This window comes from Callithrix jacchus, chromosome 7, assembly GCF_049354715.1.
Source record: "Callithrix jacchus isolate 240 chromosome 7, calJac240_pri, whole genome shotgun sequence".
NCBI lineage: Eukaryota > Metazoa > Chordata > Mammalia > Primates > Cebidae > Callithrix > Callithrix jacchus.
In genome coordinates, this window is record NC_133508.1 from 82,412,498 (window position 1) to 82,436,313 (window position 23,816).

General features: G+C 41.1%; 1 protein-coding gene and 1 pseudogene across 6 annotated transcripts in view; one reads left to right on the forward strand and one right to left on the reverse strand.

Moving 5' to 3' along the window:
* The window catches only part of GPBP1L1 (GC-rich promoter binding protein 1 like 1), a 61,486-nt gene that overhangs the window by 37,288 nt on the left and 382 nt on the right, over positions 1–23,816 (reverse strand). Inside the window, exon 2 of one of the 6 annotated variants that reach the window (XM_035251301.3) lies at positions 23,423–23,627. The gene's annotated coding sequence lies outside the window, so the exon portion shown is untranslated. Of the gene's footprint in view, positions 1–22,056; positions 22,610–23,031; positions 23,242–23,422; positions 23,628–23,816 lie in introns of those variants that run through there. The other 5 variants (XM_035251302.3, XM_035251300.3, XM_035251303.3 and 2 more) reach the window with 5 other exon arrangements.
* On the forward strand, positions 18,182–18,580 carry LOC118142925 (dynein light chain roadblock-type 1 pseudogene; annotated as a pseudogene).

Here is a 23,816-nt window from a genome sequence, read left to right on the forward strand (position 1 = left end):
TGAAGTGTAAAGAGTGTAACATAAACATGTATGTGCAGAGTATGTGGTTGAGAGGAGATGCACTGTAAATGGCAGCATATAATCAAACAGCACAAATAAAAGAAGGTAGAAAAAAAATTTCTGTTCCGGAAGTAAAAGACTAAAAGGAAAAATGCCAAAATGTTAATAACGGTTTTATCTGGATGGTGGAATTATGGGCATTTTGTTTGTTTTATCTTTTCTATTAGTCAAAATGGTTTGTAATGAACTTACTTTGCTTTGCAAATTTTAAATTAAAGATCTTTAGTGAAAAAATAAATAAATAAATAAATAAATAAAGATCTTTAGTGATGCTGTTTGGGGCTGTGGCTATTTTTACAGAATGACTAACCGGGAGATTTCTGCTTATTACTAAAAAATTCTGAGAAGGAAAAACGTTATCACTTAAAATTCTCTTAAACTTTTTTTTTTTTTTTTTTTTAGAAAATAGAGCAGGATCCGGAGTAGCTGCGACTATGGGTGAGTACCCCCATGCTCAGCTAATTTAAAAAAAATTCTTCTGCACAGATGGGGTCTTACTATGTTGCCTAGAGTGGTCTCAAACACCTGAGCTCACGCATATTATAGAATCTTTTTTTTGAGAGGGAGTCTTGCTCTGTCGCCCAGACTGAAGTGCAGCGGTGAGATCTCGATTCACTGCAATCTCTGCCTCCCAGGTTTAAGTGATTCTCCTGCCTCAGCTCCCTGAGTAGCTGGGACTACAGGTGCGTACCACCATGCCTGGCTAATTTTTTTGTATTTTTAGTAGGGATGGGGTTTCACCATATTGTTCAGGCTGGACTTGAATTCCTGACCTCAGGTGATCCATCCAACTCACCCTCCCCCAAAGTGCCAGGATTACAGGCGTGAGCCACCGTGGTGGGCCTTTTTTTTTTTTTTTTGAGACAAAGTCTTACTTTGTCACCCTAGCTGGAGTGCAGTAGCACGATCCAGGCTCACTGCAACCTTTGGCTCCTCCCAGGTTCAAGCAATTCTCATGCCTCAGCCTCCTGAGTAGCTGGGATTACAAGCACCCTCCACCACACACATCTAAGTTTTGTATTTTTAGTAGAGATGGGCTTGCGCTATGTTAGCCAGGCTGGTCTTGAACTCCTGAGTTCATAGAACTTTTAAAAAACATGAAAGATGGCCGTCATGGTGACTCATGCTTGTACTCCCAGCACTTTAGGAGGCTGAGGCAGGTGGATCACCTAAGGTCAGGACTTCAAGACCAGCTGGGCCAACATGGTGAAACCCCGTCTCTACTGAAAATATAAAAATTAGCTGGACGTGGTGGCTGACACTTGTAATACCAACTACTTGAGAGGCTGAGGCAGGAGAATCACTTGAACCCAGGAGATGAAGGAGGTTGCAGTAAGCCGAGATCACACCATTGCACTCCAGCATGGGTGACAAAGCAAGGCTGTCACACACACACACACACACACACAAATGAAAGACTAGATTGGAGGAGAAATCAAGATTCTTCCTTTGAACAATTTTAAATGTGAGATGTCAAGCACATGCTCTAGAGCTAAAAGGAGAGGTGTGTTCTAGGGGTAGAATTATGGTTATTGTCAGTATTTGGTAGACAAAATGCTGAAAATTACCAGAATTGGTTGGGGAATAGGTGAAATCTAAAAAGAATATAAAGATGGAAGTTTCCAAGTCTTGTCTATTTCATTACTTCTTTTCCATCTGTTACTTGTGCCTCTTCTTCAAGGTCAAAGTACTGTCCAACTTAAGAAACTAATTTCTTAGGCATTACTAGTCTCTTTCTACCATCTGCCTCAGCCTCTCCTAGTTGCCACTCTCTGTTCCTAGACCTAGGATCTAATTATATCACTCCTGCTCAAAAATTTCTGGTTTTCCACCAACAATACAATAGGATTTAAATTCCTCAGTCTAAGAGACAAGAAATAAGCCTTTCCCCCACTCCTCAAAAAACAGCCTAAAAAGTCTCCTTTAATTTTCTATCTGGAAGTAATCCCTGCCTCTGAAATCTTCAAAGTCGTTTTGGTTTTTTTTTTGGGGGTCTCTTTTTTTGAGACGGAGACTTGCTCTGTTGCCCAAGCTAGAGTGCAGTGGCATCTTGGCTCACTGTAACCTCCACCTCCTCGGTTCAAGCAATTATTCTGTCTTAGCCTCCCAAGTAGCTGGGACTACAGCTGTCCACCACCACGCCCAGCTAATTTTTGTATTTCTAGTGGAGACGAGGTTTCACCATGTTGGCCAGACTGGTCTCAAATTCCTGACCTCTCGATCCACCTAGGCCTCCCAAAGTGCTGGGATTACAGGCATGAGCCACTGCGCCCACCTTCAAAGTACTTTAATTGTGCCTACTAGGCTACTAACACTTATTTCTTCCAGGATAGTCATAAATGTTTATCTTAGCTCCAAAAGTAGCCAAACACTTGTCACTTCTAAGAATCCCGACTTGCTATTCTCTGAAACATGCATATGATGTATCTAGCATGATACCATGCATATGGTAAAGATTCAAAAATTTGATAAATTTTTACAAATTACAATAAAGTAAAAATTTACTTTATTGTAAATTAGAAACCTCATCTATTGCTGGTAGAAATGTAAAATGGTGCAACTACTATGGATAACTGATTAAATAATGAAGTACCATATGATCTAGTAATTCTACTTCTAGGTATATATTCAAGACAAATAAAAACATGTCCACACAAACACTTGTACATGAATGTTCACAACAGCCTTATTCACAATAGCTACAAAGCAGAAACAACTCAAATGCCATCAACAGATGGATTAACAAAATACTGTATATTACACGACAGACTATTAATCAGCCCTAAAAAGGAAAGGAAGTACTGATATAAGCTACAACATAGATGAATCATGAAAATATTAGGTTAAATGAAAGAAGGCAGACATAAAAACTGTAAATTGTATTTCACTTATATTGTGGAATCATCCAATTCCACAAAGCTAGAAAACACATCAGTGATTACCAGGGACTGGGAAGAGGAGGGAATGGGGGGTATGACTGCTTAATATATATGAAAATTTAGTTTGGGATAATGAAAGGTTCTAAACTACATAGTGGTACAATGCTGAGAATGTACTCATGTCATGTAAGTGCACACTTTTTCAATTGATTACAATGGTAAATCTTGTGTGTATTTCCCCATAATTACAAAAATTATAGGCCAGACGTGGTGGCTCACACCTGTAATCCCAGCACTTTGGGAGGCCAAGGCAGGCAGATCATGAGGTCAGGAGTTCCAGACTGGCTTAGCCAACATGGTGAAACCCCGTCTCTACTAAAAATACAAAAATTAGCCAGGCATGGTGGTGGGTGCCTTGAATCCAGGTGGCAAAGGTGAAAGTGAGCCAAGACCACACCATTGCATGCCAGCCAGCCTGGGCAACAGAGCGAGATTACATGTGAAAAAAAAAATATATATATATATATATGTAGTCAATGTTAATATTAAATACATACAATGCCCTACATCACCTGTTCTTTTTCAGATTACATAAGTACTTTTGCTCCCTCTCTACAAATTCCCTGTATCTGAATATTTGATCCAACCACTCATTCATAAACATTTGTCAAATACTTTACATCTTCAAAACCTCCAACTTAATGAGCACCTCACATGTCAGGCACTCTATTCGGTTCTTCACAACATGACCTAACTTTGTATTTTATAATTAAGTTTATAGTGCTAGGAGAGCACCTCCCTGGCCAAGGGCCTTATCTCAATTGCCTTTACTTCAGGCTCCTTTTACCTAGGTACAACACTACTAGTGCTCTTGATTTCAACCACTCTTTTTTTCCAGAGTCCAGCGGCATCACTCAATTAAATTATAGTCCACTCAACAAAAAACTGTACTCAATTCTCCAACTGGAAACAAACCCCCTTCTTAGAACCTGTATCTTGCTCCAGGTATATACGTTATATGCTTTACTCTCCAGTTTGTTTTTTTTTTTTTTGAGACAGTCTCACTCTGTCACCCAGGGTGGAATGCAATGGTGCAGTATGGGCTCACTGCAACCTCCACCTCCTGGGTTCAAGCGATTCTTATGCCTCAGCCTCTTGAGTAGCTCACATTACAGGCATATACACCTTTATTTTTGTATTTTCAGTAGAGACAGAGTTTCGCCATGTTGGCCAGGCTGGTCTCTAACTCCTGGCCTCAAATGTTCCATATGCCTCAACCTCCCAATGTGCTGGAATTACAGGTGCAAGCCACCCCACCTGGCCTATACTACAGTCTTAACAAAAATCTATACAGAACAGTCTACCCTTATTGTCCTTATTTCCTCACTCCCCCATTTATTCCTCAACCCATAGAAAACTACCTTTCCCCCACAGCTCTAATAACTGATGCCCTTTTAATTTCAAATATTCCCATTAAGTTAATCTAACTAGTATACGATAGGCATAAATAAGTTTGCAGAGAAATGGTTGATGAATGACAGTGAACAAAAGATTTGCATTGAAATAAAAATGAATACATTTATAGTATTTAAAATACTATAGGAATATTTATGATTTTTTTTTAAGTTTCTAACTAAATTAAATCTCATATTTAATAGAACATGGGCCAGGTGCAGTGGCTCATGTCTGTAATCCCAGCACTTTGGGAGGCTCAGGAGGGTGGATCATGAGGTCAAAAGATCAAGAGCATCTTGGTCAACATGGTGAAACCCTGTCTCTATCAAAAATACAAAAATTAGCTGGGCATGGTGGCAGAGGTTGTGGTGAGCTGAGATCGTGCCACTGCACTCCAGCTTGGTGACAGAGTGAGACTCTGTCTCAAAAAGAAAACAAAAAACACAAAACCACCACCTGGCTAGGCATGGTGGCTCACACCTGTAATCTCAGAACTCTGGGAGGCTGAGGCAGGTGGATCACTTGAGGTCAGGGGTTCAAGGCCAGCTTGGCCAACGTGGTGAAACCTCGTCTCTACTACGAATACAAAAATTAGCTGGGTGTGATGGCACACACCTGTAATCCTGGCTACTTGGGAGACTGAGGCACAAGCATTGCTTAAGTGGCAGAGGTTGCAGCAAGCCAAGATCACACCACTACACTCCAGCCTGGGCAACAGAGCAAGACTCTGTCTCGAAAACAAAAACAAAACAAAAAGTCCAAAACAGAATGCCTGCATCTACATATAAGGCTGAACAAATGTTCCTGAAATGAATCTAGTAAGTTAATGGCTGATGTAATGCCCTAACCTTGAAAAACTTCATCAGCCTAGGCAAAATAGGGAGACCTGGTACCTACAAAAAATTTAAAACTTAGCCAGCCATGGTGGTGGGTGCCTCTAGTTTCAGCTACTTGGGAGGCTGAAGTGAGAGAATCGCTTGAGCCTAGGACTTCAAGGTTACAGTGGTGCTATGACTGTAGCACTGCACTCCAGTCTAGGTAACAGTGAGACTCTGTCTAAAAAAATTGAAATTGAAAATTTCATTTAATTTCAATACATTCTCCATCTGTCGTTGATATAACATTTTAATTTTCTCAAAGGCATAATTTTGAGCACATCTTCAACCACGAAATAAGATTTCCATTCTATCTATACTATATACAATAAATAATTAGTAGAGTAGCTGGGACTACAGGTGCACACCACTATGCCCGGCTAATTTTTTTGTATTTTTAGTAGAGACAGGGTTTCACTGTGTTAGTTAGAATGGTCTTGATCTCCTGACCTTGGGATCTGCCTGCCTAGGCCTCCCAAAATGCTGGGATTACAGGCGTGAGCCACTGCACCTGGCCATTAAAACTAATTTTTGATGTATTGTGAAGTGATTTTTAGTAAATAAAAGGATCCAAAGAACTGAGTGGCACTGATACAACAAACAGTTACCTAACATCCTGAGAACTTATATCCATAAAAACATAAGTTGACCCAAAACTGAATTCATTTTAGTAAGTAATATTTTCCTATAGCACTGGTCATCTATCTCTCTTTATCTGTCTCCCCCTGATCCCAAGCATATGGAACACTATCTGGCACATAGCAGATAATAAATATTTCCTGAATGAGTACATTAATAAATGGTTTGGTGACTCATAGGGCTATACATCTTCAACTTCACAAAGTAATGTCATAATACTTCCGAACAAGGTGTAACCAGTTTCCATCATCAGCAGGGGCATTTTAAGCATTCCATCTTCTTTACGTCTTCAACCAAACTACAGATGGCCAGACTGGGTTATTCTTTGCTCTACTGTGATCTTTTAATCTATTTATCAGGTCTTTGTATTTTCCTTTTTATAAAGTACTTATTCTTTCTATCATTCTTCTTTTGGTTGTTGATCTTATTCAATGAAAACAAATAAATCAGATACAAATCCTTTGATTATATGAGTTGCAAATACCTTCTTCCACTTCATGGGTTATCTTTTGATTTTCTATGTTTTTGATGAACATATGTTCTTAATTTAGATGCAGTCAAAGCTGCTGGTCATTTCCTTTATGATTCACATCTCTATGTCTTATTTATGACAGCTCTTCTTCTCCAAAGTCCAAAGAATTTACCTATATTGACTTCTTAGTTTTAAGTTTTGTCTTTCACATTTAGGACTTCAATCAGTTGGAAATGATTTGTATATGGTTGAAACCCAGGTCCCATTTCATTATTTTCCACAAAAAAAAAAAAAATTATCCCAGACGTATTCTTTTTCCACTGATTCATACAGCCAGCTCTATAAAAAATTGTTTCTATATATGTATGGGTCTGCTGCCAAATTTCTGTTCCATTGACTTATTTACACATTTCTACACTATTACCATATGTCTTAACTATTATGCCTTTACAACAATATTCTGATATGTATCAGAGCAAGGCCCTCACCCCTCATAATATACCTATTAAATGCCTTGGCTATTCTTGGCTCTCTGGCTTTTTTTTTTTTTTTTTGAGACAGAGTCTGACTCCATCACCTACACTGGAGTACAATGGTGCGATCTTGGCTCACTGCAACCCCTGCCTCCCAGGTTCAAGTGACTCTCATGCCTCACCCTCCCAAGTAGCTGGGATTACAGGCATGTGCCACCATGCCCGGCTAATTTTTGTAGTTTTAGTATACACAGGGGTTCACCATGTTGGCCTGATCTTATACTCCTGGCCTCAAGTGACCCACCTCCCTCGGCCTCCCAAAATGCTGGGATTATAGGGATGAGCCACCATGCCCAGCCTCTCTAGCTCTATAATATAAATTTTAAAACAGGCCAGGCACAGTGAGTGGTACGTGCCTGTAATTCCAGCACTTTGGGAGGCTGAGGTGAGAGAATCGCTTGAGCTCAGAAGTTTGAAATCAACCTCAGCAGCATGACGAAAACCCATCTCTACAACAAAGTAAATGCAAAAAATTAGCTGGGTGTGGTGGCCCTGTAGACCCAGCTATGCAGGAGGCTGAGGTGGGAGGATTGCGTGAACATAGGAAGTGGAAGCTGCAGTTAACAGAGATGGCGTCACTGCACTCCCGGCCTCGGTGACAGAGCAAGACTCTGTCTCAATAAATAAATAAATTTTAAAACAACTACTTCAAATTTAAGGGAGAAAGTCCTGTTATGACATTGCTTGCAATGGCAATAAATATCAAAATGGGAGAACTGACATCTTCATAATAAATGGTCCAAATCATGAGCATGGTTAATTTATTATTTAGGTCTTCTTTAACATCTTCAAATAAAGTTCTAAACTTTTCTCCATGAAGATGCTGTATGCTGTATATCTTTTTTAAAAGATTTACTTGGGCTGGGCGCAGTGGCTCACCCCTGTAATCTCAGCACTTTGGGAGGCTGAGGGGAGTGGATCATGAGTTTAGGAGTTTGAGACTAGCCTGGCCAACATGGTGAAACCCCACCTATACTAAAAATATAAAAAATTAGCTGGGCATGGCGGCAGGCACCTGAAATCCAAGCTATGTGGGAGGCTGAGGCAGGAGAACTGCTTGAACCCCGGAGGCAGAGGTTGCAAGGAGCCGAGATTACACCACTGCACTCCAGCCTGGGCGACTGTGAGACTCCTCTCAAAAAAAAATAGATTTACCCTTAGATACTATTTATATATATATTTAAGCCATTGCATTATCTCCTTTAAATGGATGTTTACTGCTAGCATAAACTATATCCAGCAACTTGCTAAACTCTTACTAATTCTAATAATTTGTCTATAGATTCCACAAATACTAAGAGACAGAAAAACTCTTTTTATAGACATGTTAACTTTTAGCTGTCCATCAAACATTGAAGTGGAGATGTTAAATAGATAGCTGGATATGAGTCTGTAGTTCATGGTAGAAGTACAGACTGGAGACAAATTTTATTTCAATCCATGGACCTAGATGAGATCATCAACAAAGTGAATGTAAAAAGAGATAGAACCTTGATATATAACTTTAAATATTGGGGAGATGGAGGAAAAAAACCATCAAAGTGTGGGGATCCAGAATCTAAGCAGAAACATAATTTCAAGAAGATAGGAGTGACCTTTATCAAATGTTACTAAATAGCATAAAAAGCTGAGAACTAGATTCACATAAAGTGTCAGTGATGATGTTGGATAGGGGAGATGGTGAAAACCTAATTTCAATGAGATCAAGAAGGAAGGAATTTGAGACTAAAAGTGCAGACAACTTATTTGTTTGTTTGATTGTTTTTGTTTTGAGACGGAGTTTCGCTCTTGTTACCCAGGCTGGAGTGCAATGGCGCCATCTAGGCTCACCGCAACCTCCACCTCCTGGGTTCAGGCAATTCTCCTGCCTCAGCCTCCTGAGTAGCTGGGATTACAGGCACGCCACCATGCCCAGCTAATTTTTTGTATTTATTAGAGACGGGGTTTCACCATGTTGACCAGGTTTATTTTTGAGACAGTTTCACTCTTGTTGCCCAGGCTGGAATGCAATGCCACGCTCTCAGCAACCTCTGGCTCCCAGGTTCAAGCAGTTCTCCTACCTCAGCCTCCAGAGTAGTTAGGATTACAGACGTGTGCCACCATGCCTGGCTAATTTTATATTTTTAGTAGAGATGGGGTTTTTCCCTGTTGGTCAGGCTGGTCTTGAACTCCCAACCTCAGGTGATCTGCCTGCTTCGGCCTCCCAAAGTCCTGGGATTACAGGCATGAGCCACTGTGCCCAACCTAACGGTTCTATTTTTTTTTTTTTTTTTTGAGACGAACTTCTCACTCTTGTTGCCCAGGCTGAAATGTAGTGGTGCAATCTTGGCTCACTGCAACCTCCACTTCCCGGGTTCAAGCGAATCTCATGCCTCACCCTCCAAAGTAGCTAGGATTACAGGTACCCACCACCATGCCCAGCTAATACTTCTGTATTTTTATTTATTATTATTATTTTTTTTGAGATGGCGTTTCACTCTTATTGCCCAGGTTGGAGTGTAATGGCATGATCTCACTGCAACCTCCAGCTCCTGGGTTCAAATGATTCTCCTGCCTCAGCCTCCCAAGTAGCTGGGATTACAGGCATGGGCCACCATGTCCAGCTAATTTTGTATTTTAAGTAGAGATTGGGTTTCTCCATGTTGGTAAGGCTGGTCTTGAACTCCAGACCTCAGGTGATCTGCTCACCTCCGCCTCCCAAAGTGCTGGGACTACAGGCATGAGCCATCGTGCCTGGCCTGACAACTCTTTTGAGAAGTGTTGCTACAGAACAGAGAAAAGGAACATGTAGACTAGAAGGGGATATGTGGTCAAAAGAAGTTTTTTACTGCACTGATAGGAATAACCCAGTAGAGAGAGAAAACTTGATGCAGCTGATACAGAAACTGCTGAAATAATATCCTTCAGTAGTTCAGAGGGGTGAAATCTGACATACCAATAGAGACTGGTCTTTAACAGGCTCATGCATACTTCATTTACAGAAACAGGTAGAAAAGCAGAATACATGGTTACTAATGCAATGAGAGTCTGGAAGGTCTACCCTGATTGCTTCTATCTTTTCAACGAAGTAGAAAGTAAGATCTTCAGCTAAAAGCATGGGTTGGTGCAGAGGAGTTGAGAGTTATGAGAAGAATTAAAGCATGAAACTGGAGAATCAGCTACAGAGATACAGTAGAGCTTCCCAGCAGTGTAAGGGCCCACATCTGTAAGCTATCATGACTTTGACTCCCTGAAGTCTCTCGCTGTTCTCACTGACTCATACTCAATTCCCCAAACACCAATCTAAGATCCCAGTTCTTACTTACCTTGCTCATTACTCATGAAGCTGACTGTGGCTTCACAGGTGATGGAAAAAAAAAAGTTAAGAGACACAAGCGTGCTTTTAAATATTTGTTTTCTACAACAAAAAACCCTAACCAATATACTCTCAAAAGTCAATGACAGCTGGGCACAGAGGCTCAAGTTTATAATCCCAGCTACTCCAGAGGCTAAATCACAAGAATCTCCTGAACCCAGGAGGCGAAGCTTGCAGTGAGGCAAGATTGTGCCATTCTACTCCTGCCTGGGTGACAGAGCAACACTGTCAAAAAAAAAAAAAAAAAAGAGAAAAAGTCAATGTCTTGTGAATCACCAACTTCAATGGCTTACACTGTTTATATGTACCTTAGCAAAACCCATCTTACATCCCCTGATTTCCATGACATTACACCATTAGACCAGCAGTTCTCAAACCTGGATTACATCAAGCTAAAAAATTAAAAAAAAAAAAAAAAGTTAATAATCTTACATTGATAATATTCACAAAGGTCTGAGGTCTTTGTCAGAGAGCAGCACTGAGTGACAACCACTGCATTAAGATATCCTAACCTGTGATTACAGATGGTTCCCTAACTTACGATAGTTCAATTTAAAATTGTTCAACTTTACAATGGTGTGAGGTGAGAAAGCAACTCAGTAGAAACCATACTTTGAATTGTGATCTTTGCCCAGGCTAGCAATATGCAGTACAATACTTTCATGTGATGCTGGGCAGTGGCAGGAAGCCATAGCTCCCGGTTAGTCACAAGGGTCAGACAAGAGTAAACAACTGATACTGTACCGGGTATGTGTTGCCAGATGATTCTGCCCAATAGCAAGCTAGTGTTCAGTGTTCTGAAAACGCATAAGGTAGGCTAGGCTAAGCTATGATGATGCTTGGTACGTTAGGCATATAAAGTACATTTTCAACTTAATATTTTCAAATTACAATGGGATGTAAGTCAAGGAGCATCTCTACTTTTCATCAGATTATTTTCCTTTCTCCTTAAATGCTTTCAAGTAGCCCTTTTCTTGTTTTTCTGTACTCTTCATTATCTCACCAATTTTGAAGACTTCAGGTCTCTAAGTCAGTGACTTAAATTCTTGCTTCATGGACTCATCACAATGCATTACACTTACCTGTTTACATATTTATCTCCCTTACAAATGGGACACACTTGGTAGAGATTAAAAGTAAAGGTGATCATCTCCATCTTTTTACAGACAGGGTCTATATATTGGGTGCCCAATAAATGGTATTTTTTAAAGAAATGTGACAATTCCACCAATTAATATCCCCTTCACCTTAACTGCTCTTTTTTGCCCAGGCTGGAGTGCAGTGGCACAATCATGGCTCATTTCAGCTGACCTCCCAGGCTTGAGCAATCCTCCCACCTCAGCCTCCCAAGTAGCTGGGACTATAGGCACATATCACCACACCCAGCTAAATTTTGTATTTTTTGTAGAGACAAGGTCTTGGCCATGTTGCCCAGGCTGGTCTCAAACTCCTGAACTCAAGCAATCCACCAGCTTCAGCCTCCCAAAGTGCTAAGATTATAGGCATGAGCCAGCACACCCAGCCTTCTTACTGTTCTTAAGAGCTCTCCTTGAGCATTTCTTATTCCCTTAAACTACAGATCCTAAGACTATGGTATGTTTATCTTTAAATATTCACTAGCCCTAATATTTCTTTTCCAAAATCTCATGATATGAACCACACAGGTTTAAGAGACTTCCTTCAAAGGACTGTATAACCCTATAGTAGCCTATATCCATTTTCCAGCTGTACATAAAGCTTCCCTTCTAAGTTCTCAATAAGGAGAACTCAGGGGTTATCGGTGCCTTCTTTTATTTCTAATTCTCAACAGAAAAGAGCCCCAAGCCATTTTCTACCTTAGTACTGCTTATTTTAACTATAGCAGAGAGAAATTCCTATTTAAGATTTTCTGAAGAATATGAAATTTGAGTAAGTCTTTCATGAACCAAAAGGGGGTATAAGACGCTTTAAGATTTTATTCCTCATACAGCAGTTCTGTCTATTAAGAAAATACTTGGGGCCAGCCAGGCGTGGTGGCTCACACCTTTAATTCCAGGACTTTGGGAGGCTGAGGCAGGCAGATCATGAGGTCAAGAGATCGAGACCATCCTGGCCAACATGGTGAAACCCCGTCTCTACTAAAAAAATACAAAAATTAGCTGAGTGTGATGGCATGTGCCTGTAGTCCCAGCTACTAGGGAGGCTGAGGCAGGAGCATTGCTTGAACCCAGGAAGCAGAGGTTGCAGTGAGCTGAGATCGCACCACTGCACTCCAGCCTGGTGACAAAGCAAGACTCTGTCTCAAAGAAAAAAAAAAAGTAAGTACGTACTTGGGGCCAAGCACAGTGGCTCATGCCTGTAACTCCAGCACTTTGGGAGGCCAGGGTGAACAGGCTGCTTGAGCCAAGGAGTTTGTGACAAACCTGGGCAACATGGCAAGATCCCATCTCTAAAAAAAAAAAAAAAAAAAATTAGCCAGGCATGGTAGCACATGCCTGTAACCCCAGCTACTTCAGAGGCTGAGGCACGAGAATTGCTTGAGCCTGGGAAGCAGAGGTTGCAGTGAGCTGAGACTGTGCCACTGCACTTCAGCCTGGGCAACAGAGGAAGACTCCATCTCAAGAAGAAAAAAAAAATTTAGCCAGGCATAGTGGCACTGTAGTCCCAATTACTTGGAAGGCTGGAGTGGGAGGATTGCTTGAGCCTGGGAAGATGACGGCTGCACTGAGCCGTGATGATCATGCCACAGCACTCCAGCCTGTGGTACAGTGCAAGACCCTGTCTCACAAAAGCAAAAACAAACAAAAGGGAAAGTACCTAATACTATGGTGATTAATATGGATATGTAACGTCTACTATAGAGTCTGATAAACAATAAATGAACAAAAAAATCTTATTTCTATTACAAATTCAATGACAACAATGGAATTTCTGTACCCTTAAGAGGTGCATGAGAGAAATCAAGTGAGGTGCTATGAAATCATATAAAGCACAATAAAAAACGTTATCTTGAATTATTCACTAATTCATACTCTAAAACCTGACTCAAATCATAAGAGACCATTTTACAACTATCAAACTGACAAAAAAAATTATGACACTATGAAGTGTTGATGAAGATGAGGCACAAAGAATTCTCATATATTGCTGATTAGAGTGCCAACTGTTACAAAACCACTTTGGAAACCGGCAAACAAACTGAAGTTGTAAAACCTCTATGATTGGGCCGGGTGTGGTGGCTCACACCTGTAATCCCAGCACTTAGAGAGACCACGCAGGCAGGTCACAAGGTCAGGAGCTTTGGTCAACATGGTGAAATCCTGTCTCTACTATATATACAAAAATTAGCCAGGCATGGTGGCACACGTCTATAATCTCAGCTACTCGGGAGGCTGAGACAGGAGAATCACTTGAACCCGGTTGGAAGAGGTTGTAGTGAGCTGAAGTCACACCACTGCACTCCAGCCTGGGTGACAGCAAGACTCTAAAATTAAAAACAAAAAACACTTCCAGGATCCATTAATCCTAATCACTCACAACCACAAGAAATACTGATAACATCCTACGAGAGGGATGAACCTTGTAACACTGTGCTACATGAAAGAAGCCAGACACAAAAGATTTCTATTCTATTCTATTCTATTCTATTCTATTCTATTCTTTCTATTCTATTCTGTTTATATGAAACAACTAGAATAGGCAAATCCAGAGAGAGAGAAAATAGGTTAGTAGTTGTCTAGAGCTGGAGAGGAATGAAGAATGACTGCTAATGGTTACAGTTTGTTTTGGGATAATAAAAACTTTCTACAATTAGTAGCAATGGTTGCACAACTCTGAACATACTAAAACCACTAAATTGTACACTTTAAGTGTATTTTGTTGTATAAATTACAGCTCAATGAAGCTGTTCCCAAAAAAGTTAAGACCAATGATTGACAAGGGAATGGGAAATCCTTCACCGCCAAGGTAACACCAAGCAAATTAGTTTCTTGCTCTAAGGGGAAAGATTGTTTAATATATAGAACTACCTTAATAACCAATTTTAGCATTACAATGTCTTTTGTGATACGATGCAAAATGAGGAACTGCTATGCTATATTTTAGTCAACAATGTTTAATGGTGAATCCATCAATCTGTCAGCTATGAACTTTAAAGTACAGGAATTAAAAAAGGAAGAAGCTAAATAATACCACAAGGATGCAATCATACAAAACCACTCTAGGGTAAGTGACACAGTCTCAAAATCAGTGTCACTGAAAAATAAAGACTATACTATATTAAAAAGATATAAAGAAATTAAACAAACATATGCAACAAGGTCCTAAATCAGATAATAGCTTGGATAGCTAGCTATAATAAACATTTTTTTTGGATCAGCCAAGGAAATATGAATGGCACCTGGGTATTAGAGGAAATGAACATTTACTCACATGGAAAGTGGGTATCACCAACTAAAAAAAGCAAGTTGATCTCATTTAGTAAAATAAAAATAGAAACCTAAATACATGTGCTTAGACAACAATCTGGAAAAAAAGTGCACCAAGTTGTTAACAGTAGTAACTCCTGTGTGATGGGAATGCCAAGGCTTTATTTTTGCATATCTATGTAGTCTAATATTCTATATTATACATACACTGCTTCTGTAATAATAGAAAGATTATTCAAAGAAAGAATCACATGGAGAGCTTTAATAAACCACTGATGTCCAGGCCTTACCCCAGAAAAATTAAAAAAGGTTGAGAACTATCGCTTTTGAGAATTGGGGTAGATAAACGGAAAAACTGTCTGATAGGTCTTTTAAAAAGGAATTTATCAGAAGAACTCTGAAAATTCAGAGAACAAATGAGAGTTTCCCTTAACTTGGCAAACACCAAAAACCAAAGGAAGCTCACCAGTCAAAATCCCTGCCAAGGTCATGCCACAGGAAGAGCCTGCTTAGGAAACTGCTCCAGCTAGCAATGCCACCACCAACAGCCACTGGCATGAATTCCAAACAGTCCTTCATCTTTACATCTCTCACTTCTGATGCAAGTCCCCACTCAAAGTGAAGGACATCTGACTAGCACAGGTTGGGTAACATAACCCAGCTCTAGCTGACAGGGGTCCAGCACACAAAGTTTATCTATATTGTATGTGTATGTGTGCACCCAACCTTCTTTCCCAGCATCCTCTCCCACTAAGATTCACAAGAAAGCCGTACTGGAAGGGGGTTAAAATGGTAAACAGACAAAAGAAACAACAAAGGATCATTTTAAAGCCCAATTGGTAGAATGTTCAACACAGGAATTCTGCCAGTCCTGCCATTAGAAATAAACTTGAATTACTTTGCCTTATTCTGCTTCACTGTTCCAAAAGAATTTCCTAAAAACTAATTTTAGGCACAGTGGCTCACACCCGCAATCCCATCATTCTGGGAGGCAAAGGTGGGAGATATTGCTTGAGCCCAGGAGTTCAAGACCAGCCTGGACAACATAGTAAGACTCTAGCTATACAAAAAATAATAATAATAATAATTGGCCCAGCATGGTGGCACACACTTGTATTCCCAGCAGGGCTGGGGGCAGGGGGGAGTGGGTGTGTGGGGATCCAGGGCAGAGCTGAGGTGGAAGGAGGTCAAGGCTGAAGTGAGGTATGATCATGCCACTGCACTCTGGTCTGAGCAACAGAACAAGACTCTGTCTCTACTTTTATCAGTTTCAGCAGCACCAAAAGGCTCTCTAATTCCCTATGCCCATAAGTAAACAGACTATTTGTAACATTTCAAAAACTATACAGTTTTTTCTTTAATTATACCTAGCTTATTTGGAGACTCTTGAATTGTTGTTAATTATATGAGTGAATGTATATAAAGTGTTAAGAATAATGCCCAGATGTTGTTCCCCGAAAAAACAAAAAAGAATAGTGCCTAGCCTATAATGAGTATAGCATTAAGTGCGAATACTAAAATAACCTAATGGTTGGAGGGCAGATAATAGGAAAAAAAATTCAGTTGCGAGAAATTTTCAGATTGAATATGCTGAGACACCTATTCATTAGTAACCAAAACCGGGAAATAACAACACTAAAAAGCTATCATACTTAGCTCAATTTTATAACAGAATAAATATACAAGTAGGGGGAAAAAAGGGCAGGAAACACACTACCTGGAAAAGTTAATACTGAATTGGGCACTAAAGCAAACCAAACACTCTACATAACATCTCAAACGAGAGTAACCCATAAAGTTACTTACTCTATGTTGCTCAACAGGGAAATTGCAAGAAAATGATACAGATGAGAACCTCTGGACAAACTAGAAAATAAAAATCCGCAAATACACAGAATCACCTAACAAATTCAGTCTTATCACTTCTATCTCCAAATCAAATCTCAATCTAAGCCTCTATATCCAACTACCAATTTACAAGGAATCAAGAAAATCTAGAATGTGGGAAACTGCAGGATAAATGACCTGGTTTCTTAAACAAAGTACAAGGGGAAAACAAAGAGAAATATGCAAATTAAGGTTTTTTAAATGGCAGCCAATTGCAGTTTGTGGGACCTAGATACTGATTCAAATAAACTACAAAAGTCAACAGAAAAGTAAAATCTAAGAAAGAAAAACACCACTCCGCGTGCAACTCGTCTGTGCAGATTTCACTAAATTTCATTAGACTGGTGTGTAAAATGATGTTTATTAAAGACAACTTCTCTAATAATAATGAAGTTCTTATGATCAGACATTATTTTAATAACTCTACAAATATTATTTATTACAACAACCCTAGGAGAAGGTACTACTATTATCCCCATTTAACAGATGAAGAAATAGGCAAATAATCTCATTAAACTAATTCACTCAAAGTCATAAAGCTATAAGGAGCAAAGCTGAGATTCGAACCCAAATGGTCTGGCTACAAAGCCAACCACTGATTACCATACTATGCCATTTCTCTGCATGCTATGGTGGAAACTATGCTTTGGAATCACAGAAAGCTGCCCAAACCTCCATCTCTGACTATGTTACCCAAATTACTTAACTTCTTGGAAACTGTATACTCACTTGTAGAAGGGTTAATATCTATTTCTTTAAATTGTAAGATATCATGAGATTATATAATTGACTCTATTATAGCATCTAAGTTTATGAAGCCCACAATAAATGGTTCCTATTGCCCTTCCCGCCATACGTGGTAAGACGAATTAAAAAGTAGAATTTACAAACAACACAAAAACTGGAATAGTTCTACTTTTAAATTAACTAAGCAGCTCCAAAATCAACTTTTCTACGCATTTATAAACTTTAAGGATAGCAATATTCAGACAATAACTTTTTTATATGCCAAACTTTTAAACTTAGGTAGAAACAGGGTTTGCAAGTTCAATTTAAAGTATAGAGCTAAACTTAAGTGAGATTTTTCTGGAGGAAAAAAATTACTCCACACAAACAGACCTACTGCTCAGCAAAGGGTACCAAAATTTTGTTCCTCTGGTGATTCTCTAGCCTGAAGTCTGGTTAACAAAAGGCAAAGTGGTTTTATCTTAGAAAAGGAAGGTGGACTTAATGAGTTTGTTAAAATCAACTCCTTTAAGAATGATTTTTTGTTATCTTCCAAGTATAAACCATAACGTTTATACTTGATAAACCATAAAGTTCTTTAGGGGCAGGAATGTTTTATGGTCATCTAGATACTCCCAGTGCCTAGTACACTGAAACTGGCACAGTAAGCCTTCAGTGTTTTTCTTTTTCCCTATTAACCTCAATAGAGACAGTGTTTCTTAAAAAAACGATTGTGCTATTTTATCTGAAAAATGATCAGCTTATAAAGTGACCAATTAAAGACTAATTATTTGTCTTAGTAAAGAAAAATAATAGGCTCTTTTAAATGTTTGCCTAGCATGTTTAAAGTCACCTATAAAAATTCAATTTACGAGAAAGGCGCGGGACTGGGCTGAGTGTTGGCTACGCGGGGCTACCGGATCCGTCGGAAATGGCAGAGGTGGAGGAGACACTGAAGCGACTTCAGAGCCAGAAGGGAGTGCAGGGAATCATCGTGGTGAACACAGAAGGCATTCCCATCAAGAGCACCATGGACAACCCCACCACCACCCAGTATGCCAGCCTCATGCACAGCTTCATCCTGAAGGTACCGAGCACCATGCATGAAATCGACCCCCAGAACGATCTCACCTTCCTTAGAATTCGCTCCAGGAAAAATGAGATTATGGTTGCACCACATAAAGACTATTTCCTGATTGTGATTCAGAATCCAACCGAATAGGCCACTCTCCTGACTCCCTGTGTCATTCCTTAATTTAATGCCCCCCAAGAATGTTAATGTCGATCATGTTAGCAGACTGGCACGTGACAGTCACCTTGGAGCCCACTCAGACCAATCCAGTGACCATGTGTGGGCTGGTGGCTCTTCCTCCCCAACCAAAGGAACCCCTGTGCTGTGCGGGCCTTCCCCAGAGCTCCGGGAGGGCCCTCTCGCCTCACTTCCAGGTTTTGGAGCAAGAACTTGCGAGAAGCCTGTACCCAGCTTCCTTCTGACCTTCAGTTCATTTTGTTGCCCTTGGAGAAGGCTGTTTTTCTTTAAAAATAACCAAAATGCTTAAAAAAAAAAAAAAAATTCAATTTACGGCTGGGCCCAGTGGCTCACGCCTGTAATCCCAGCACTTTGGGAGGCCAAGGCGGGCAGATCAGGAGGTCAAGATATCGAGACCATCCTGGCTAACATGGTGAAACGCCATCTCTACTAAAAAAAATACGAAAATCAGCTGGGCATGGTAGCACGAGCCTGTAGCCTCAGCTACTCGGGAGGCTGAGGCAGGAGAGTTGCTTGAACCCAGGAGGAGGAGGTTGCAGTGAGCCAAGATTGCGCCACTGCACTCCAGCCTGGTGACAGAGCAAGACTCCGTCTAAAAAAAAAAGAAAATTCAATTTACACAACATTAGAAATATATCTCAGCTGCAAATATTGAAAAAACAAAAAAGAAATATATCTACCTCACTTAAGATATACCTGTGGACAAAGTTCAGTTCCTCTTACTGAACTATTTTTCAAGTTTGATTGCAGGCTGTTTGGGGCAGATTTCAGTGGGAAATAGGAAACACTGAGTCTAATTTAGAAGTAACTTGGGCAATTAATTAGGTCTCTACAGCAGAACCACATATTCAATTCCAGACAACAGCAACTACAGCCACTTAAGAGGTAGTATGTCATTTCTCCACCACCTAGATTTTTCCCCTCATCTATCTGAAAAACAGTAAATACACCAAAATTTGCCTTTTCCATTAAATACTTTTTTTGGTTGTAATCCTTTAAAATTTTGTGTGCCTCTCATCTTTTAGACCAGTCTTACTTTCATGTTTAAAGGCAGTGACCATAACAGTTAAACCCAACGACTTAGATTGCCTAAATTTAAATACGGGCTGTTTACCTACTGGCTCGATGAATCTCTGGACTACTTTTCCTCAACTACAAAATGGGCTATAAAACAGTACCTACTCAGGCCTGGTGCCATGGCTCAGGCCTGTTAATCCCAACACTTTGGGACGTCAAAGTCAGCAGATCATTTGAGAACCAAAGTTCGAGACCAGCTTAGGCAATATGGCAAAACCTCCTCTCTAACAAAATACAAACAAAAAAAATTAGCCCAGTGCAGTTGTATGCACCTGTAGTCCCAGCTACTAGGGAGGCTGAGGTGACCAAAACCTTGATAGCTTGAACTTGAGAGGTGCAGGCTGCAGTGAGCCAAGATCTTGCCACTGCACTCCAATCTGATCAGTGTGACCAACTGAGACGCCGTATCAAAACAAAACAAAACCAACCAACCAGTATACTTAAGTAAATCACAGGCCGGCGGCTCATTCCTGTAATCCCAGCACTTTGGGAGACCAAAGCAGGCGGATCACCTGAAGTCAGGAGTTAGAGACCACCCTGGCCAATGTAGTGAAAACTCGTCTCTATTAAAAATACAAAAATTAGCAGGGTGTGGTGGCATGCTCCTGTAATCCCAGCTACTGGAGAGGCTGAAACAGGAGAATCGCTTGAACCCAGGAGGTGGAGGTTGCAGTGAGCCTAGATCACGCCACTGCACTCCAGCCTGGGAGATAAGAGAAACTCCTACCCTCCGTAACCCCCTTCAAAAAAAGTTAAATGACAAATGTAAAGCACCTCAAACAACAGTCAGTCCCTGGCACATCAGTTATAAAATAGAGATATGCAATTTTCTTAAGTATGATTCACGATTCTGTTTTATCTTTAACTCAGCATTAAAAATGAATTATAAGCAGAACTGTGAACCAGATTTCTTATCATTCTAAACATAAATGATTGAAAGTGTCCTCCTCAGTTAAGATTTTAAACAGCCACTGATGAGCAATCTAGAATTGAATTTGCTCAAAATAAGGAGGCCTCTCAAGAGCTCCCCCCTACACCACAAATTAAGAGCTCTGAATAGACACCATCCAGAATCAATTGAAAGAATGTTTATATTAACAAATGTACAAACCGTTGAGTACCCTAAAAAAAAATCTCTCACTCCAATTTAATAGTTCACAGTGACAAAACACGAAACAACTAACTTGTAATTTCTATTAAAAACTTTAAATGTTTTTCCTGTAAAACCACCAAAATAATTTAACAAAAAAAATTATAGGGGAATTAACAAAAATAAACTTTTGTATTTGAAAAAAAACGTCAAAAGGCACATTGAAAATGGACTCCCTAGGAAAGATGACAGTTTATTTTACTATTAATTTCAAAGCTCTCGTTCACAATTAACATTTCACTCTTTTATCTCTTAAAAACAGTCTACAGGCTGAAACTCCAGCACCCTTCCAAATACTGAAATTTACTGGTTTTGGTTTCCAATATATAACTTTTTGTTTACACTTTTGGATCTACTGGTTAAAAAAAAAAAAAGCAAACAAAAAGCAGCCTTTTGTTTAAAAGGGCACAACAATCAGGCTCTCCACAACTAAAGTATGCTTTCACTTGTTAAAATGTCTTAACACTATTCTAGTAAATATCTCAAACTTAATAACACCCTAATTTCTTTTCAAATATTGGATATAAAAGACCTTAGAAAAGATCAGCAGTCTACCAAATTACAAATACAAGTTTACTGAGGAGTGACTACCAATCACTTTACTTTTGGATAGGGTTTACACAAGAACATGACTTGTTACTAAACTAAAACACGAACCACTATTATTAACTCTGTATTTTCCTGGTAAGCAATGAATATCAACATTAAAAGTATTTCAACAAATATGACAAGCCACCCTCAGAGCGCAAAGTTGGCAAATAAAATTGACACCACAGCACAATCTGAAAACTATAAGCAACTATTAAACACACACACACACCACCGCACCCATTCTTATGTAAACTTTTGGAGTAAGTCAACTTTGTGAGTCTCACCTTTGTTTTCACCTAGCAAGAGAGTTAAAGATGAGACAACAATTGTAAAAAGCCAGAAGAACAAAAGATTCAGTTAATGTCCCCATAGGGGAAACGACTAAAATTTTTAAACGTTACTGTATTTAAGTAATCGAAGGGCAGGGCAGTTCCCCAAGCTACAGCCATTTTAGATTCAGACTTTCTTTTGAATTTCTCGGGTTGAGGAGAAGTAGATTTAAGACGAGAAAAAAAATAACACTCTTAAAACATTTCAGGATTTCCCCCGCAACCCCCGCAAGGGAAGGGGGTTGGAAAATATTGGATAGACTCAATCTAAACGAAAACACCTCGCTACCACGGAGAACCGGAATGCTGGGGGTTAACTTTTTTCCCCTAAAATATCCAACATTTGACTTACACTTTTTCCTCCTTAGGTTTTTCTTTGAAGGAAAACAAAAGCTCTTAGCTCTCATTTCAAGAGGGAAAGAAAAAAACCCGTAAACCAAGTCCCTCAACCGGCACCAAGCCGGATCGTCTGGAGAGGAGCCAAAAAGCCGCAGGTGAGCGTTCCGACCCGACGACCAAAGTTAAAGTAGCAGCGCTTACGCAGAGCCCCGGCAACGCTCGCGTGCAAAGCTCTAAGCACTGCGGTGGCGGGAGTGCCCCGTTCGAACCAGTTGACCCGTGGGCTCCGCTCGCCCCTCTCGGGTAGGACCTACAACCAACCACCTGTGTGAGAGCTTCTTTAACCTAGTTTTAACAGCCGGTTGGTTAGGCACCGGGCGGAGCCCCGCGCCGGAACGACTCCAAGATCTCCTACTGCCCCGTTGTCCCCAACTCCCACTCACCGTGCAGCGGTGGGGCTACGACCAGGGACGAGACGCGGCGTCTAAGGACGCGTCCCCAGCTTGTCGACCCGGCAGAGGCGGCTAGCCCACAACCATAACAAAGCTCTTCCCAAAATGGCTGCCCAGCCCACAAGACCCAGGAGGGGCAGAGCGGGTGGAGGAGGAGGAGGAGCGACGAGCAGCATGGCCCTCCCGTCCCCCGTCCGACCCCGCCTTACACACGCCCACCTGAAGGAGCGCATGCGCGCGGGACCTGCCCCGCCAACACTGCCGGAGAGACGCTCGCGCCCCGAGCTGCCAACGTTCGGCTTCCAGAACGGCGGTTATGCCCTGCCCTGCCCCTGGCTCCCTTCCTCGCCGCTGGAGGCGGCGCGTGGTCGCCTCCGCCTCCTACAGAGTTGAATCCTCTGCCTTTCCTCGTGCCGCCTGAAGCAAGGACAAGCCTAATTTAGTACGCCCCTTCTAACCCCCCTGCCCACTTTCAGGGCCTGAGCGCGTATGAATGAGTGGGTGGGTATGTATGTGTGTATTCCTTCTTTCTTCACCTTCCCACAGCCCTCCCGTGGGCCGGTACGCGTCCCGAAACTACCTCTACAAGGACTTGCAAACCGGTTTCGGAGGAACGTGTGTTTTTCAGCCCTTTCCCACCTTCCGCTCCTTCCTTCACGTGTGCGTGTCGTTGAGACTCCAGTCCCCAGCAGCCCACACGGCCTTGCTCCGGAGGCTGCGCGGCTGGGTGAGCCGCGCAACCCACTGGGAGTAGTAGTTCCCTGGGAGCGCAAGCGTCATGCCCCGCCCCAGCGCAGGGCGGGCTTTTGGCTAGAGTCTGCGCCAGTGACAGTGCCGTTTCTTCTACCTTAAGTCTCATTGGGTATCGCACTACTGGAAGGGGCGGCGGTGCCATGACAGAGAAGGCAATAAAAACTGAAGGCCTACCTCTACTAAAAGCGCTATTAGCGAACACTTTGCTGTGGCTCCTTCCGGCACGGAACACTAAACCATGTGATGGGTGGCAACCAGGAAGCTACACTACGTAGAATCCAGAGGAATGGAGGGGCTGGCCGGCGTGGGCCCCTGAGATACATGTCTTCAGCTTTATCCATATACACGGAAGGACACTCAGATTGCCTAGTGCCATTTCCTGTGAAACAAATCCAGATAAGAGAAGGGACTTGCCCAAGGTCACATAGCGGAGAAATAAAGCCGCGGGCAGCAGGAGAAATGATCTGACTTTCCGCACCACCCCCAAGCCCAGGGCTCTTATCACCACACCTTTCATGGAAGTAAAAATCCTGCTCTTGTGCTATTTAATCCTTAATGAAGTTTCTAT